At 38.8% G+C, this 16,418-nt stretch overlaps 1 long non-coding RNA gene across 1 annotated transcript in view; it reads left to right on the top strand.

Annotated features, from left to right (window-relative positions):
• Positions 1-16,418, top strand: part of LOC309615174 — a 166,875-nt gene that overhangs the window by 49,590 nt on the left and 100,867 nt on the right. The gene's annotated exons all lie outside the window — the stretch shown is intronic.

Raw genomic sequence — 16,418 nt, 5'->3', positions numbered from 1 at the left:
TTTATGCTTGATTACTTATTACTATTATTATTGTAACTATTTCAGATAATCTGATCATTGGATAATACAAAAATAATTTTTTTAACATCTTTATTGGAGTATAATTGCTTTACAATGGTGTGTTAGTTTCTGCTTTATAACAAAGTGAATCAGCTATATATATATATATATATATATATATATATATATATATATATATATATATATATCCCCATATCCCTTACCTCTTGCGTTTCCCTCCCACCCTCCCTATCCCACCCCTCTAGGGGGCCACAAAGCACCGAACTGATCTCCCTGTGCTATGTGGCTGCTTCCAACTAGCTAACTATTTTACATTCTTTAGTGTATATATGTCCATGCCACTCTCTCACTTCGTCCCAGCTTACCCTTCCCCCTCCCTGTGTCCTCAAGTCCATTCTCTATGTCTGCATCTTTATTATTCTCCTGACCCTAGGTTCTTCAGAACCATTTTTTTTTTTGATTCCATATATATGTGTTAGCATACGGTGTTTGTTTTTCTCTTCCTGACTTACTTCACCCTGTATGACAGACTCTAGGTCCATCCTCCTCACTACAAATAGCTCAATTTCATTTCTTTTCATGGCTGAGTAATATTCCATTGTATATATGTGCCACACCTTCTTTATCCATTCATCTGTCGATGGACACTTAGGTTGTTTCCATGTCCTGGCTATTGTAAGTAGAGCTGCAATGAACGTTGTGGTACATGACTCTTTTTGAATTATGGTTTTCTCAGAGTATATGCCCAATAGTGGGATTACTGGGTCGTATGGTAGTTCTATTTTTACTTTTTTAAGGAACCTCTATACTGTTCTCCATAGTGGCTGTATCAAGTTACATTCCCACCAACACTGCAAGAGGGTTCCCTTTTCTCCACACCCTCTCCAGCATTTATTGTTTGTAGATTTTTTGATGATGGCCATTCTGACTGGTGTGAGGTGATACCTCATTGTAGTTTTGATTTTCATTTCTCTAATGATTAGTCATGTTGAGCATCCTTTCATGTGTTTGTTGGCAATTTGTATGTCTTCTTTGGAGAGATGACTATCTAGATCTTCTGCCCATTTTTGGATTGGGTTGTTTGTTTTTTTGATATTGAGCTGCATGAGCTGCTTGTAAATTTCAGAGATTAATCCTTTGTCAGTTGCTTCATTTGCAAATATTTTCTCCCATTCTGAGGGTTGTCTTTTTGTCTTGTTTATGTTTTCTTTTGCTGTGCAAAAGCTTTGAAGTTTCATTAGGTCCCATTTGTTTATTTTTGTTTTTATTTCCATTTCTCTAGGAGGTGGGTCAAAAGGATCTTGCTGTGATTTATGTCATAGAGTGTTCTGCCTATGTTTTCCTCTCAGAGTTTTATAGTGTCTAGCCTTATATTTAGGGCTTTTTTTTTAAATATCTTTATTGGAGTTTAATTGCTTTACAATGGTGTGTTAGTTTCTGCTTTATAACAAAGTGAATCAGCTATACATATACATATATCCCCATATCTCCTCCCTCTTGCATCGCCCTCCCACCCTCCCTATCCCACCCCTCTAGGTGGTCACAAAGCACTGAGCTGATCTCCCTGTGCTATGTGGCTGCTTCCCACTAGCTATCTATTTTACATTTGGTAGTGTACATATGTCCATGCCACTCTCTCACTTCGTCCCAGCTTACCCTTCCCCATCCCCATGTCCTCAAGTCCAATCTCTACGTCTGCATCTTTATTCCTGTCCTGCCCCTAGGTTCTTCAGAAACATTTTTTTTTTTTTTTAGATTCCATATATATGTGTTAGCATACAGTATTTGTTTTTCTCTTTCTGACTTACTTCACTCTGTATGACAGACTCTTGGTCCATCCACCTCACTACAAACAACTCAATTTCGTTTTTTTTTTATGGCTGAGCAATATTCCATTGTATATATGTGCCACATCTTCTTTATCCATTCATCTGTTGATGGACACTTAGGTTGCTTCAATGTCCTGGCTATTGTAAATAGAGCTCCAATGAACATTGTGGTACATGACTCTTTTTGAATTATGGTTTTCTCAGGGTATATGCCCAGTAGTGGGATTGCTGGGTCTTATGGTAGTTCTATTTTTAGTTTTTTAAGGAAACTCCATACTGTTCTCCATAGTGGCTGTATCAATTTACATTCCCACCAGCAGTGCAAGAGGGTTCCCTTTTCTCCACACCCTCTCCAGCATTTATTATTATTATTATTATTATTTTTTAATTATTAGCACCTTTAATTATTGTTTATTTATTTATTTTTTTGGCTGTGTTGGGTCTTCATTTCTGTGCGAGGGCTTCCTCTAGCTGCGGCAAGCGGGGGGGCCACTCTTCATCGTGGTGTGCGGGCCTCTCACTATCACGGCCTCTCTTGTTGCGGAGCACAGGCTCCAGACGCGCAGGCTCAGTAGTTGTGGCTCACGGGCCTAGTTGCTCCGAGGCATGTGGGATCTTCCCAGACCAGGGCTCGAACCCATGTCCCCTGCATTAGCAGGCAGATTCTCAACCACTGCGCTACCAGGGAAGCCCCAGCATTTATTATTTGTAGAGTTTTTGATGATGGCCATTCTGACTGGTGTGAGGTGATACCTCATTGTTTTCTTTTTTAAAAAATTTATTATTTATTTATTTGTTATTTTTTTGGCTGTGTTGGGTCTTCATTGCTGCATGTGGGCTTTCTATAGTTGCGGCAAGCAGGGGCTACTCTTCATTGTGGTAATCGGGCTTCTCATTGCAGTGGCTTCTCTTGTTGTGGAGCATGGGCTCTAGGTGCATGGGCTTCATTAGTTGGGGCATGTGGGCTCAATAGTTGTGGCTCACGGGCTCTAGAGCACAGGCTCAGTAGTTGTGGCTCATGGGCTTAGTTGCTCCGCAGTATGTAGGATCTTCCCGGACCAGGGCTCGAACCCATGTCCCCTGCATTGGCAGGCGGATTTGTAACCACTGTGCCACCAGGGAAGCCCCCTTATTGTAGTCTTGATTTGCATTTCTCTAATGATTAGTGATGTTGAGCATCCTTTCATGTGTTTGTTGGCAATCTATATATCTTCTTTGGAGAAATGTCTATTTAGGTCTTCTGCCCATTTTTGGATTGGGTTGTTTGTTTTTTTGATATTGAGCTGCATGAGCTGCTTGTAAATTTTGCGGGTTAATCCTCTGTCAGTTGCTTCGTTTGCAAATATTTTCTCCCATTCTGAGGGCTGTCTGTTCGTCTTGTTTATGTTTTCCTTTGTTGTGCAAAAGCTTTTAAGTTTCATTAGGTCCCATTTGTTTATTTCTGTTTTTATTTCCATTTCTCTAGGAGGTGGGTCAAAAAGGATCTTGCTGTGATTTATGTCATATAGTGTTCTGCCTATGTTTTCCCTAAGAGTTTGATAGTGTCTGGCCTTACATTTAGGTTGTTAATCCATTTTGAGTTTATTTTTGTGTATGGTGTTAGGGAGTGTTCTAATTTCATTCTTTTACATGTAGCTGTTCCGTTTTCCCAGCACCACTTATTGAAGAGGCTGTCTTTTCTCCACTGTCATTTGTTTCTAGGTATTTTTTGATTGCATCTTTGATTTCTTCAGTGATCTCTTGGTTATTTAGTAGTGTACTGTTTGGCCTCCATGTGTTTGTATTTTTTACAGATTTTTTCCTGTAATTGATATCTAGTCTCATAACGTTGTGGTCAGAAAACATACTTGATATGATTTCAATTTTCTTAAATTTACCAAGGCTTGATTTGTGACCCAAGATATGATCTATCCTGGAGAATGTTCCATGAGCACTTGAGAAGAAAGTGTATTCTGTTGTTTTTGGATGGAATGTCCTATAAATATCAATTAAGTCCATCTTGTTTAATGTGTCATTTAAAGCTTGTGTTTCCTTATTTATTTCATTTTGGTTGATCTGTCCACTGGTGAAAGTGGGGAGTTAAAGTCCCCTACTGTGATTGTGTTACTGTCCATTTCCCCTTTTATGGCTGTTAGCATTTGCCTTATGTATTGAGGTGCTCCTGTGTTGGGTGCGTAAATATTTACAATTGTTATATCTTCTTCTTGGATTGATCCCTTGATCATTATGTAGTGTCCTTCTTTGTCTCTTGTAATAGTCTTTACTTTAAAGTCTATTTGGTCTGATATGAGAATCACTATTCCAGCCTTCTTTTGATTTCCATTTGCATAGAATATCTTTTTCCATCCCCTCACTTTCAGTCTGTATGTGTCTGTAGATCTGAAGCGGGTCTCTTGTAGACCGCATATATATGGGTCTTGTTTTTGTATCCATTCAGCCAGTCTATGTCATTTGGTGGGAGCATTTAATCCATTTACATTTAAGGTAGTTATTGATATGTATGTTCCTATTCCCATTTTCTTAATTGTTTTGGGTTTGTTATTGTGGGTTTTTTCCTTCTCTTGTGCTTCCTGTCTAGAGAAGTTCCTTTACCATTTGTTGTAAAGCTGGTTTGGTGGTGCTGCGCTCTCTTAGCTTTTGCTTGTCTGTAAAGGTTTTAATTTCTCCATCAAATCTGAATGAGATCCTTGCTTGATAGAGTAATCTTGGTTGTAGGTTTTTCCCTTTCATCACTTTAACTATGTCCTGCCACTCCCTTCTGCTGAAAGATCAGCTGTTAACCTTATGGGGATTCCCTTGTATGTTATTTGTTGTTTTTCCCTCGCTGCTTTTAATATTTTTTCTTTGTATTTAACTTCTGATAGTTTGATTAATATGTGTCTTGGCATGTTTCCTTTTGGATTTATCCTGTATGGAACTCTCTGAGCTTCCTGGACTTGATTGACTATTTCCTTTCCCATATTAAGGAAGTTTTTAACTATAAGCTCTTCAAATATTTTCTCAGTCCCTTTCTTTTTCTCTTCTTCTTCTGGGACCCCTATAATTTGAATGTTGGTGCGTTTAATGTTGTCCCAGAGGTCTCTGAGACTGTCCTCAATTCTTTTCGTTCTTTTTTCTTTATTCTGCTCTGCAGTAGTTATTTCCACTATTTTATCTTCCAGGTCACTTATCCGTCCTTCTGCCTCAGTTATTCTGCTATTGATTCCTTCTAGAGAATTTTTGATTTCATTTATTGTGTTGTTCATCATTGTTTGTTTGCTCTTTAATTCTTCTAGTTCCTTGTTTAACGTTTCTTGTATTTTCTACATTCTATTTCCAAGATTTTGGATCATCTTTACTATCATTACTCTGAATTCTTTTTCAGGTAGACTCCCTATTTCCTCTTCATTTGTTAGGTCTGGTGGGTTTTTACCTTGCTCCTTCATCTGCTGTGTGTTTCTCTGTCTTCTCATTTTGCCTAACTTACTGTGTTTGGGGTCTCCTTTTCGCAGCCTGCAGGTTCGTAGTTCCCGTTGTTTTTGGTGTCTGGCCCCAGTGGCTAAGGCTGGTTCAGTGGGTTGTGTAGGCTTCCTGGTGGAGGGGACTGGTGCCTGTGTTCTGGTGGATGAAGCTGGATCTTGTTTTTCTGGTGGGCAGGACCATGTCCGGTGGTGTGTTTTGGGGTGTCTGTGACCTTATTATGATTTTACGCATCCTCTGTGCTAATGGGTGGGGCTGTGTTCCTGTCTTGCTAGTTGTTTGGCATGGGGTGTCCAGCACTGTAGCTTGCTGGTCGTTGAGTGGAGCTGGGTCTTAGCCTAGAGATGGAGATCTCTGGGAGAGTTATTGCCGTTTGATATTGCATGGACCTGGGAGGTCTCTGGTGGACCAATGTCCTGAACTCGGCTCTCCCACCTCAGAGGCTCAGGCCTGACACCTGGCTGGAGCACCAAGACCTTGTCAGCCACATGGCTCAGAAAAAAAGGGAGAAAAAATGAAAGAAAGAAAGAAAGAAAAAATAAAATAAAATTAAATTAAATTAAAAAGTTATTAAAATAAAAAATAAAAAACTTATTAAAAATAAAATAAATTAGAAAGTAATTTAAAAAAAGAAAGAAGAGAGCAACCAAACCAAAAAACTAATCCACCAATGATAACAAACGCTAATAACTATACTAAAAAAACCCAAACAAACAAAAAACAATGGACAGACAGAACCCTAGGACAAATGGTAAAAGCAGAGCTATACAGACAAAATCACACAAAGAAGCATACACATACACAGTCACAAAAAGAGAAAAAGGAAAAAATATATATATATATATAAAAAAAAGGAAGAGAGCAACCAAATGAATAAACAATCTACCAATGATAATAAACTCTAAATACTAAATTAATGTAAGCATAAACCAGAAACTTATTAGATGCAGAAAGCAAACCCCAGATCTACAGTTGCTCCCAAAGTCCACCGCCTCAATTTTGGGATGATTCATTGTCTATTCAGAGATGCAGGGTACATCAAGTTGATTGAGGAGATTTAATCTGCTGCTTCTGAGGCTGCTGGGAGAGATTTCCCTTTCTCTTCTTTGTTCGCACAACTCCTGGGGTTCAGCTTTGGATTTGGCCCCGCCTCTGTGTGTAGGTCCCCTGAGGGCGTCTGTTCTTCGCTCAGACAGGACGGGGTTAAAGGAGCAGCTGATTCGGGGGCTCTGGCTCACTCAGGCCGGGGGGAGGGAGGGCTACGGATGCGGGGCGAGCCTGCGGCGTCAGAGGCCGGCGTGACATTGCAGCAGCCTGAGGCGTGCCATGCGTTCTCCTGGGTAAGTTGTCCCTGGATCACAGGACCCTGGCAGTGGCGGGCTGCACAGGCTCCCAGGTGGGGAGGTGTGGATAGTGACTTGTGCTTGCACCCAGGTTTCTTGGTGGCGGCAGCAGGAGCCTTAGCATTTCACACCCGTCTCTGGGGTCCGGTGATAGCCGCGGCTCCTGCTCGTCTCTGGAGGTCATTTAGGTGGTGCTCTGAATCTCCTCTCCTTGCGCACCAGGAAACAATGGTCTCTTGCCTCTTAGGTGGTTCCAGACTTTTTCCCGGACTCCCTCCCGGCTAGCCATGGCGCACTAGTCCCTTCAGGCTGTGTTCACGCCGCCGACCCCAGTCCTCTCCCTGGGATCTGACCTCTGAAGCCCGAGCCTCAGCTCCCAGCCCCACCCGCCCCGGCGGGTGAGCAGACAAGCCTCTCTCGGACTGGTGAGTGCTGCTCGGCACCGATCCTCTGTGCGGGAATCTCTCCGCTTTGCCCTCCGCACCCCTGTGGCTGCGCTCTCCTCCACGGCTCCGAAGCTTCCCCCCTCCGCCACCCGCAGTCTCCACCTGCGAAGGGGCTTCCTAGTGTGTGGAAACCTTTCCTCCTTCACAGCTCCCTCCTGCAGGTGCAGGGCCTGTCCCTATTCTTTTGTCTCTGTTTTTTCTTTTTTCTTTTGCCCTACCCAGGTAGGAGTTTCTTGCCTTTTGGGAAGTCTGAGGTCTTCTGCCAGCGTTCAGTGGGTGTTCTATAGGAGCGGTTCCACGTGTAGATGTATTTCTGATGTATTTGTGGGGAGGAAGGTGATCTCCACGTCTTACTCCTCCTCCATCTTGAAGGTCTCCATACAAAAATAATTTTACAGTAGCTGTTACTTTTTTGATAATCACACTGTTGATGAGAGAAAAACCTAGAGGGTTATCATAATCAAATACTTTTGGAAGCTGAATGAGGATAATAATTTTACTCACAGTGGCAGAATCTAGTGAGCAGAGAGATTTGCAGAATCATTTTGTTCGTTCTTCTGAAAACTGTTCCAAAGAATAATGTTATAAAAACCCTGCCCTTAAGTAATCCTTATACCTCATTAAGTCATGAAGATGGGTTAAATGAATTAGTTCTAAAATTTTTCATTCATATTGATCTGCCTCTTGACTCAACTTGAGGGAAGTTTGAGTTAATTATCCTCTTATACTTTATCATCATTCATGTGTGATGTGTGCTATAATTTATAGACTTGATGTTTGAGCGTTTAAGTTCTCTCCACCTCCCAAGTTGTCTCTCCACCAGCAAGGCACAATGTCGACAAATGGTAGCAGGGTACTACAGACCCATGCATTTCCCAATGTTATTACAAAAACAAGAACATCTTTATTAATATAGCTAACAGAAATTGTTAGTGAGTAAAACTAAATCTTATATAAGTTTCTTCCATCCATCCATTTACAAGAGCCTGAAAAATAGACCTCATCTTTGACACTTTTCTCTACTTTCACTTCAGTGTTGAACGTATTGCCAAGAGCAGTCAATTTTTCTGTCTGGAAAGGGCCACGCTCCATCCTCTTTCAGTCTCTGCTATGACATCCTACTCCTGGCCGTCATCGCCTCTCGTCTGGTCTGCAGTAGTCATCTGCTCTATGTGTCCTCTCATCTGCTCTGTTCTCCTTAGTGCAAGTGATCTTTTCATAACAGAAATGGAATTATGTGAACTGCAACCTCTCGAGCCCTTTAGAAGCTTGTCTCTCTTCTTAGGATAAAAATCAAAACCTTTAACTCAATTTACAAACCTTTGAATTGTCTGCTCATCTACTTGAGTGTCACCTGCACTTTGCTTTCCTCACTCTGTCCTCATGCAACCCTTATTTTCTCCAATTGCTCCTACGTACCAAGGTCCCTCCCCTTCTGCTCTCCGGTCTTGGCACATTCTTCTCCCTCTGCCTGGAATATCCCCACCCAACTCCCTTTATATCTGGCTAATATCTATTTATCCTTTACATTCCCACTCATGTGTCACTTCCACAGAGAGTTGTCCCTAAACACACAAGACAATTCAAATCCCCTTGTTAATGCACTCACATAACTAACTTAATAACTCTAATCACTGCTGAATTTCGTTCCATTAATTTCCCTTGCCTCTAGCAATTATGGGCTAGCAATTAGTAGGAACCAGACTATTCCTACTTACCATGTATCTCCAGGATGAAACAAAGGGTCTGATCGGGACAGAGGCAGGCAAGTCAGGGTGAGTTGGTCACTGTCAAGTGCACTGAAAACTGAAGTTTAAGGATTAAAGCCCTTTTGTTCAATTCGCTGTTTGTTACCAACCTTTAACTTATTAAGACCTTAAATGGTTTTTTTTTCCTTCAAATTTAACAGATGAAATATTTTACTTCTAAAGTTAATTGCTTTTGTGTCAATTTCATAAATTTCCCTAACTGGGGTTTCAGTTTCCTAGCTGGTAGAATTCATTAAAAAGTCGCTTTTAAAATCAAGTATTTTGTCGAAGGAAGGAGTACATACCCCAGTTCTGCCACTTACTATATGACCTTGAGGAAAAAAACTCAATCTGTTTTCCCATCTGTAGATCTAATACTTCCAAGTTCACAGGATTATGATAGCAATCAGATACAACTTTGTGTGTATAAAATAACTAAAATAGTATTTGCCATTGAGTTAAATAGTATTTGCCCAATGCATTCATGTTTCCCTCTTGAATTGGGAAGTTCCCTGTGTTCATTTGCACGAGCCCTGACTTTGTTTAAATAGAGCAGAGTATCTCTTAACTGTCCGCTAGCAACCTGAAAGCTTTGTGATTTGCAAAGTCATTACATGTCACTTCCCAGAGAATTTTTTTTTTAAATCAATTTTTGTATTATTTTGGACCTATATAAAGAAGTTTTGTGTCTTTTTGGTGATCTTATTAGTAGATGTTCGGTGTTCATTTAAGACATGATGACTAGTATGGGGCAGAAGGCCACGTGCCAGCTGCAGGGAGAGCAAGCCACTCTCTGTTTCAGGTGAAAGCCCCACTCTTTTGTCTCCATGAGACTTCAAGGGAAGACTCTGCGGCGGTATTTATTTGGTTTATGGTAACCTCTCAGATGTACTGCATCTGCTTTGCAGTAAAGGATGTGGGGCTCCCTTCTGGTGACTTGCCGCCTGCCGCAGACAACAGGCATGTTTGTCCTCCTCAGCTTTGATCTTTGTCGCCTGGTATCTAAATGAAGCCTTTCTTGTGCCTTCAAAGCTAAGTGACTTGTTTGGCTTCCAGTTACAAGACAGTTCTGCTCCTGCCACCACCGGGGTGCCCTTCTCCTCACTTCCATTCTAGCTCTGCAGCTGGAGGGCTACGGGAGCCATGAGGAGATGTAACTGATATGTAAAAATCAAGTACAGTGAGCAAGAGGAGGGAACTTGTGCCTCTTGGGGTGCTGCATGCCTGGAGAGTCCAGTTACCTGGTGGTGAGACCTGGGAGTTGAGGTTTGGAGGTAGACAAGGGAAGAAGAGAACCACAGAAAAATTTGCCATTCTTAAAAAAATGCATACCAATATGGCTAAGGACATGGATGCCAGATTTAGACAGCCTGGGATGTGAATAATTATCAGCTGTGATAAATTCCCCAAGTTGCCAGTCTCAGTTTTCATGTCTATTAATGAAGGGTGATGATGATACTTATCTATTTCACTGTGAGTATTAGATGAGAAAATACAAATAGAGTGCTCAGTGCACCACTAAACAGAGAGCAAGGACTCAGTGAATACTACCTTTTGGTTATTAACTGTAGTGATGCTCATTTTTTATCAATGTCATGTAGTGTCCAGATGAAATGGTGTCTCCAGTTCCCTCTCGGGGGAATTGGCACTGATTCCTAAAAGCCAAATTGAATGTCTACTTCTGTGAATATTCCCTGATATCCTTGTTATCTAGTCAGAATTGTTGCTGGGTGATAGAGCAACACAGATAAAAACATAGTGTTTGCTTTACAGATTTACTCTCTGTCTTCCTAAAGCTCATTATTTATAATTTGATTCTAAGACTAATCAGAGTCTGAACTGAAATAGTTATTTGGTTAATTGGCTAGTACATGAGACTGTAAGATTTCTGAGGTCAGGGCCCTGGTACTGTATCCCTGGTTCTGCTAAAGATGCTTGATCATTTAGAGCAGTATTGTATAGTTTCTGAGAGCTCAAGACCACCACTCACTAGCTATGTAACCTTGAGCATGCTGCAAAAGCTCTCTGTTCTTCAGTTTCTTCATCTGTGAAATGGGAATAATTGAACCTTATGCTTAAGTCAGCCATAAGAATGAAATATGACAAGATATGTAAAGTACCTGAAACACACTGATTGCTCAATGTCAATTGCTGTCAATATTATAATAATATAGATGAATAACCTAAATCATAGGATCCAGATAGCTTCTGTGTCCTTTGACACAGAAGGGTTCCTGCTTTATTTTAGTTTTTTATTTTGCACTATATTATCGATTTCATTATATCTATTTAGAGGTGAGAGAGTGCATATAAATCCTATACAAATAAGTAAGTAAATGAAGATGGAGGAATTTTTGGATGTGTTTGTGTGCATGTGAAGCCAGAATATACTCATAATTTCTGAATGTCAGAAATGTCCTCTCTACATATCACTGAGTTTATATGACAAACAGGATTTTTCAGCAAATTTTATTTGTTGGTTTTACAGTTCTTTATGTTTCCTCTATTGCAATTCCAGTACATTTAAATCTCCCTCTTATGAGGTCCTCTTTTCTGAACTCTACTTCTGAAAATGTATGGTACTATTTCCAACTTGCTTAGAACTTAAAGCAGAGAAACAAGTAAAATGTATCTTAATTTTATCCCTTCTGTCTTATTTCTCCCAGCGAATTGTCCATATGAGGGTTTCCCTTTAAAAATGTTGGTGAGTCATTCTTCCTACTCCTCCAGATGTTTTGCAATTTCATCTCATTAATGTCTCAGTGATATTATATATATACCATTATATCAGACTGATAAATATATAGTATTCTGAATTGTCCCAAATTTCTTTTTAAATACAACTGAGTGAACTATTCTTGTCATTAAATTTGGATGCTTTGTACTAGATTTATTTTTTTTACATATAAAGATATAAATAAGGCAAAATCCTATGTGTTTGTTTGCATTAATACACTTTCTTAATTAAATTAATGCTAGTGACAATGAAGAAGACATTAGAAAGAATAGAAAGATATTAGATAATGGTAAGTAATAAAAGGACAAAGATGAAAGAAAAAGAAAGAAAGAAAAGGATAAAGAAAGAAAGAAATTAACTTTCCTTTTGTTCTCTAAGGCAAAATATAAGCTCAGGTTTTTCATATTTGTGTAACAAGTATGTGAGTATGATATACATTATGTGTCATCATTCCATATATCACTGGTTCTCAAAGTTTTTGCTCAGAGCTCTTTTACATTCTTAAGAAAAAGTTAAAGACACCAAAGGTCTTTCATTTACATGTATTGTAGTTATGGATATTTACTGTATTCAAAAAATTTTTAAACTACTCTTTATTAATTTATTTTTTAAAATAATAAATCCATTATATGTGGACAAAAAAACCCTATTTTTATCGATAATCAATATATTTTCCAAAACAAATTTTTAAAGTTTTAGTAAAAAGAGTGGCATTATTTTTACATTTTGCAAATCTCTTTAATTCCTAGCCTAATAGAAGACAGTTGGATTCTATCTGCTTTCAATCTGTTGCAATGTGTTGTTTTGGCTAAAGTATATGAAAAAAATCTGGTCCTACACAGATATATAGTTGGAAAAGGAAGACATATTTTAATAGCCTATTCAGATAATGGTGTATGTTCTTCTTTGATACTACATCAAAACTCTACATGTGTTATTTTCTTAAAGATCAGTTGCAATGTGCAAAGTGGAACTGGACTGATGAATTTTTTGTACTTGATATACTCATGGGATAATGAGAATAGAACAGGAAAATCATGACTTAGTAATGTTATAAAAATAGTTTTGTCCTTGTAAATCCCATGAAAATGTGCCAAGGATACATAGTGTGTATACATGTGTGCCCAGACCACACTTTGAATATCACTGTCATATACTACCATAAATTCTTATAATCTTATCTTGGGACACAAAGAAACCAGCATTACTGAGAAGAAGCTGTTAGGTAACTTGCCTAACCTTTGCTCAGTTAACTCAGGATAGAACCAAATTTGAATTCAGTGTTCCTCTTTTATCTCTCTGATGGGACATAGTCTTTCCAAAAAAATGTGGAAATGGGAAAATACAGAGGCATAAAATATGATTTTTTCCCTAGGAACCATAATTCTTGAGAGATAAGTTGGGTTTTATAGCTACTGAGTGTCAAGTTCTGCAAAGAACATGGTAGGTCTTTTAGCACAGCTATAAAATCACATTGGATGAGTAGATCTTCCAGTTTAATGGGAAACAGATCCCAGGATGAAATTCAGGAAGCAGCAGAAGGACCAAAGTTGGAATATGGAAGAAGAGATCGGGAAAGGTCAAGGAATAGATAATACAGTCTATAATTAAAGCTCCGAAGATCCCAAGGGGAGATTGATTCTTTCACTCATGTCAAAATAAGTCTGCCATTTTCTCCTCCAGGACCCAGAAGAGATGTATGGGAAGGTGACTGAAGATCTATCACTTTCATAATTTTTTTTTTTTTTTTGGCCATGCCACATGGCTTATGGGATCTTATTTCCCAGACCAGGGATTGAACCTGCACCCCCTGCATTGGAAGCTCAGAGTCTTAACCACTGGACTGCCAGGGAAGTCCCACTTTCATAACTTTTATTTGACCTCTTCTTCCTTGACGATGCCTTCATTCTAATTTTCTATTCCAGGCCAATTGGTGATATTCACCAATGCCTTTGTCACTTTGGTGCTATCAAAAGCAGAAACAGTAGAAGCAGAATAAAGGAAATCAAAGAAATAAAAAATCAAAAACTATCAGTATTAGTGCAGTGTGTTTGATATGGTATTGTGATATATGCAGATATAACATCACCAATTTCTGCTTTAACCAGAAGATGAAGAAGAGAGTTAGCATGTACTGCACACCAACCACATGCATGGCACCCTGTTCCATGCTGGAGATAAAGTAATGAAAAAGTCAAGTAAAACCAAGGGTGTCCCATACTGCTCCCTAACAGAAAAACTGGATTCACTGAGAATGTCTAAGAAATCTTCGACTATTCCCATTAAACCTATATGACACCTACAAATTCTTCCAAAATTGGAAACTACATCTAATATTAAGGAATTAAACATTTCATATCTCATGGCCTACATTTTGACTATTTTGTTTCTTTTCAAGAAATTATGCAAGGTAGGCAATTAGTTTACAGGGCAAATCTAGGCAGGTTTCTATTTTTTATGTTAGCTTAGCAAACAACAGGGCTATGTTGTTATGTTGGGAGTACAGTTATAAGCCAAAAATAACCACTTAGTGTTCCATTTGGTTTACAGAATTAGATTTGGTTAAAATTAAACTTTACTAAAACAACTGCAAATAGAAAAAAAATTATTAGGCATTTTGAAAACATTTTAATGTAAGGTATTGATGCATTGGGTGAAGGAGAAAGCCATGTGTTGGTTTGAGATTCCAAAGACTTGCAAGAGCTTCATGATATTTTTCTACAATGACTAGAAGAAATCAAAACTGCCGTAAGTTTTGTCTATTAAATTTGCTGTCATTTATACAGCAGCAATCCTTGGTAAAACCATTTAAAATATTCTATTTCTAGTAACCAGATAATGCTAGTGATCAAATACATTAGTCTCTAAGCTTCCCATTTGTTGGATCTACATTTAAATTCTCTGTATTTTATTCCTAAGGTCTTGAACAGTACTTGGGACATAGGAGTTGCATAATATTTGTTAAATATTTTCAATGAATAAGTATGTAAAAGAATATTGTCTTTATTATTTTTTTAAGAAATGTAGAGATTTATAAATACTGAAAATTATAAATTTAGAAAATTATAGATTTCAATATTTATAAATACTTATCCGGGTTTTTTACTGCCTGAATGCCACCTGTAAACAGGGGTATGGATGGAGTTATTACAGAATCAAGAAGGAGAGATCCTGTATCAGACTGAAGCAGGAGAGGTTCTGCCTAGGGAGTCACGGGTAAAAACACACAGCTGAGAAAGAAAGTAGAAAGCCCTAAGAAGATTGCTGAATTTAGGAGGAAGAGAGCCAAGCGAAAATGGAGAAGTGAAATGACATCAGGAAAGAAATAACCTATGAGACCTGTGAAGTAATGGGTTAGGGAAAATTAATTGAGCAGTGGGCAAGATATAAATCTATGCATATTGACCATGCAGTGTGCTGTTCCTTTTACATGGAAGCGTCTGCATTTTCCAAGGAATGAAAGAACTCCCAGTCACACAGAATCACACCAGACACCACCAGTAACTCTGTTTAGTGATTTCTTTGATGGAAGAGAATTTCTGAGGGCCAGATACCACACTCTCCCTGCCTGCGGAACTAAGGAAAATAAGGATATCATTTCTCCAACGAAATTACCTTTCCCTAACTTCAGTGGGTCTATGGAAACTACTGCTGGAAGACTTATCAGTATTAGAGATAGCAGCGTATTTATTTAAGCCCGGAATGTCTTATACCATCTTAGACCTGCCAGCCTAGTTCTCTCCTCTATTCAGAGGACGGAATACATTTAATACTGCTTTTATTTAAACTTACTCCTATTCTTTTCCCCACTTCCCAAGTCGATAACACCTCAACTTGAAAAACATATGTCATACTTCCTTCACAAAAAGACATCTGGTATATGAATGAATGAATGAATGAATGAATCTATCAATCAATCCATGCACACATGCATGAATGAATGAATGAATGAGTTCTTTTCAAAGTTAGGGCAAGAGGCGAAAAGGTGACGTTATTTCAACATCTATACCCTTTGCCTGTACATATAAAGATGCATTGTAATTTCAAGAGTGATTATAATGACATAAGTAAGAGAAAATAAAGTAGAAAAAAAGGCAAGCTTTATGATGATTTTTTGTTAGAGCAAGCTGTGAAGACAGAGTGCTTAGATTGGACTACTTGCTCTGCCACTGACAAGTTATGTGAACTTATTAAATAGGGATAACAAGAGTACTACACCTTATAAGGTCTGGGAGAGGATTAAATATTTTAAAGCAGTATCTGGCATATTGTGAGAGATAGACTATAAGACTTAGCCTCTGTTTTCTAGCAGAAAAGAAGATATCTGGACAGAGAAGGCATATAAAACTCAGTCACAGAGAAATTAGATCTCTGTTCAAAGGTACTCAGATGAAGATGAAGCCCAGTGCTGTTCACTGCTTGGGCTTCAACTGTCTCTTTATTAGCCTTTTAGTTTATTTTGAAGCTTTCAGGTTTGACAATGACCATATCCTCTTTCACATGTCACATGTTCCAGCTACCTAAGGGTCTGCCATGCTATTCAATCGTGACTTGATCTCATTCAAAATCATCAACTCTTCTTATTTTCAGTGGCTTTTAGGCACAATATGCACAGGAAGACTGGTTAGGTCTGACTTCAGCAAAATGACTCGGCTGGAGTTCATACCATATAGCCAGGAAGAAGCAACTGTCCTTGTATAGTGCCACGATTTTAACAAACGTAAACCACTGAGTTGGGCTTAAAAATGATTTGCTTTGAAAAAGCTGTGTTTACAGTACCCTTACCTCTAAGAACTAGACCTCTGCATTCCAGAGCTGTGCCAGAAACTCACCTT

Source organism: Balaenoptera borealis (genome assembly GCF_965194805.1).
Source record: "Balaenoptera borealis genome assembly, chromosome: 17".
Lineage (NCBI taxonomy): Eukaryota > Metazoa > Chordata > Mammalia > Artiodactyla > Balaenopteridae > Balaenoptera > Balaenoptera borealis.
The sequence above is the reverse complement of the archived record's forward strand: the minus strand, read 5'-3'. Positions and strand labels throughout refer to the sequence as shown.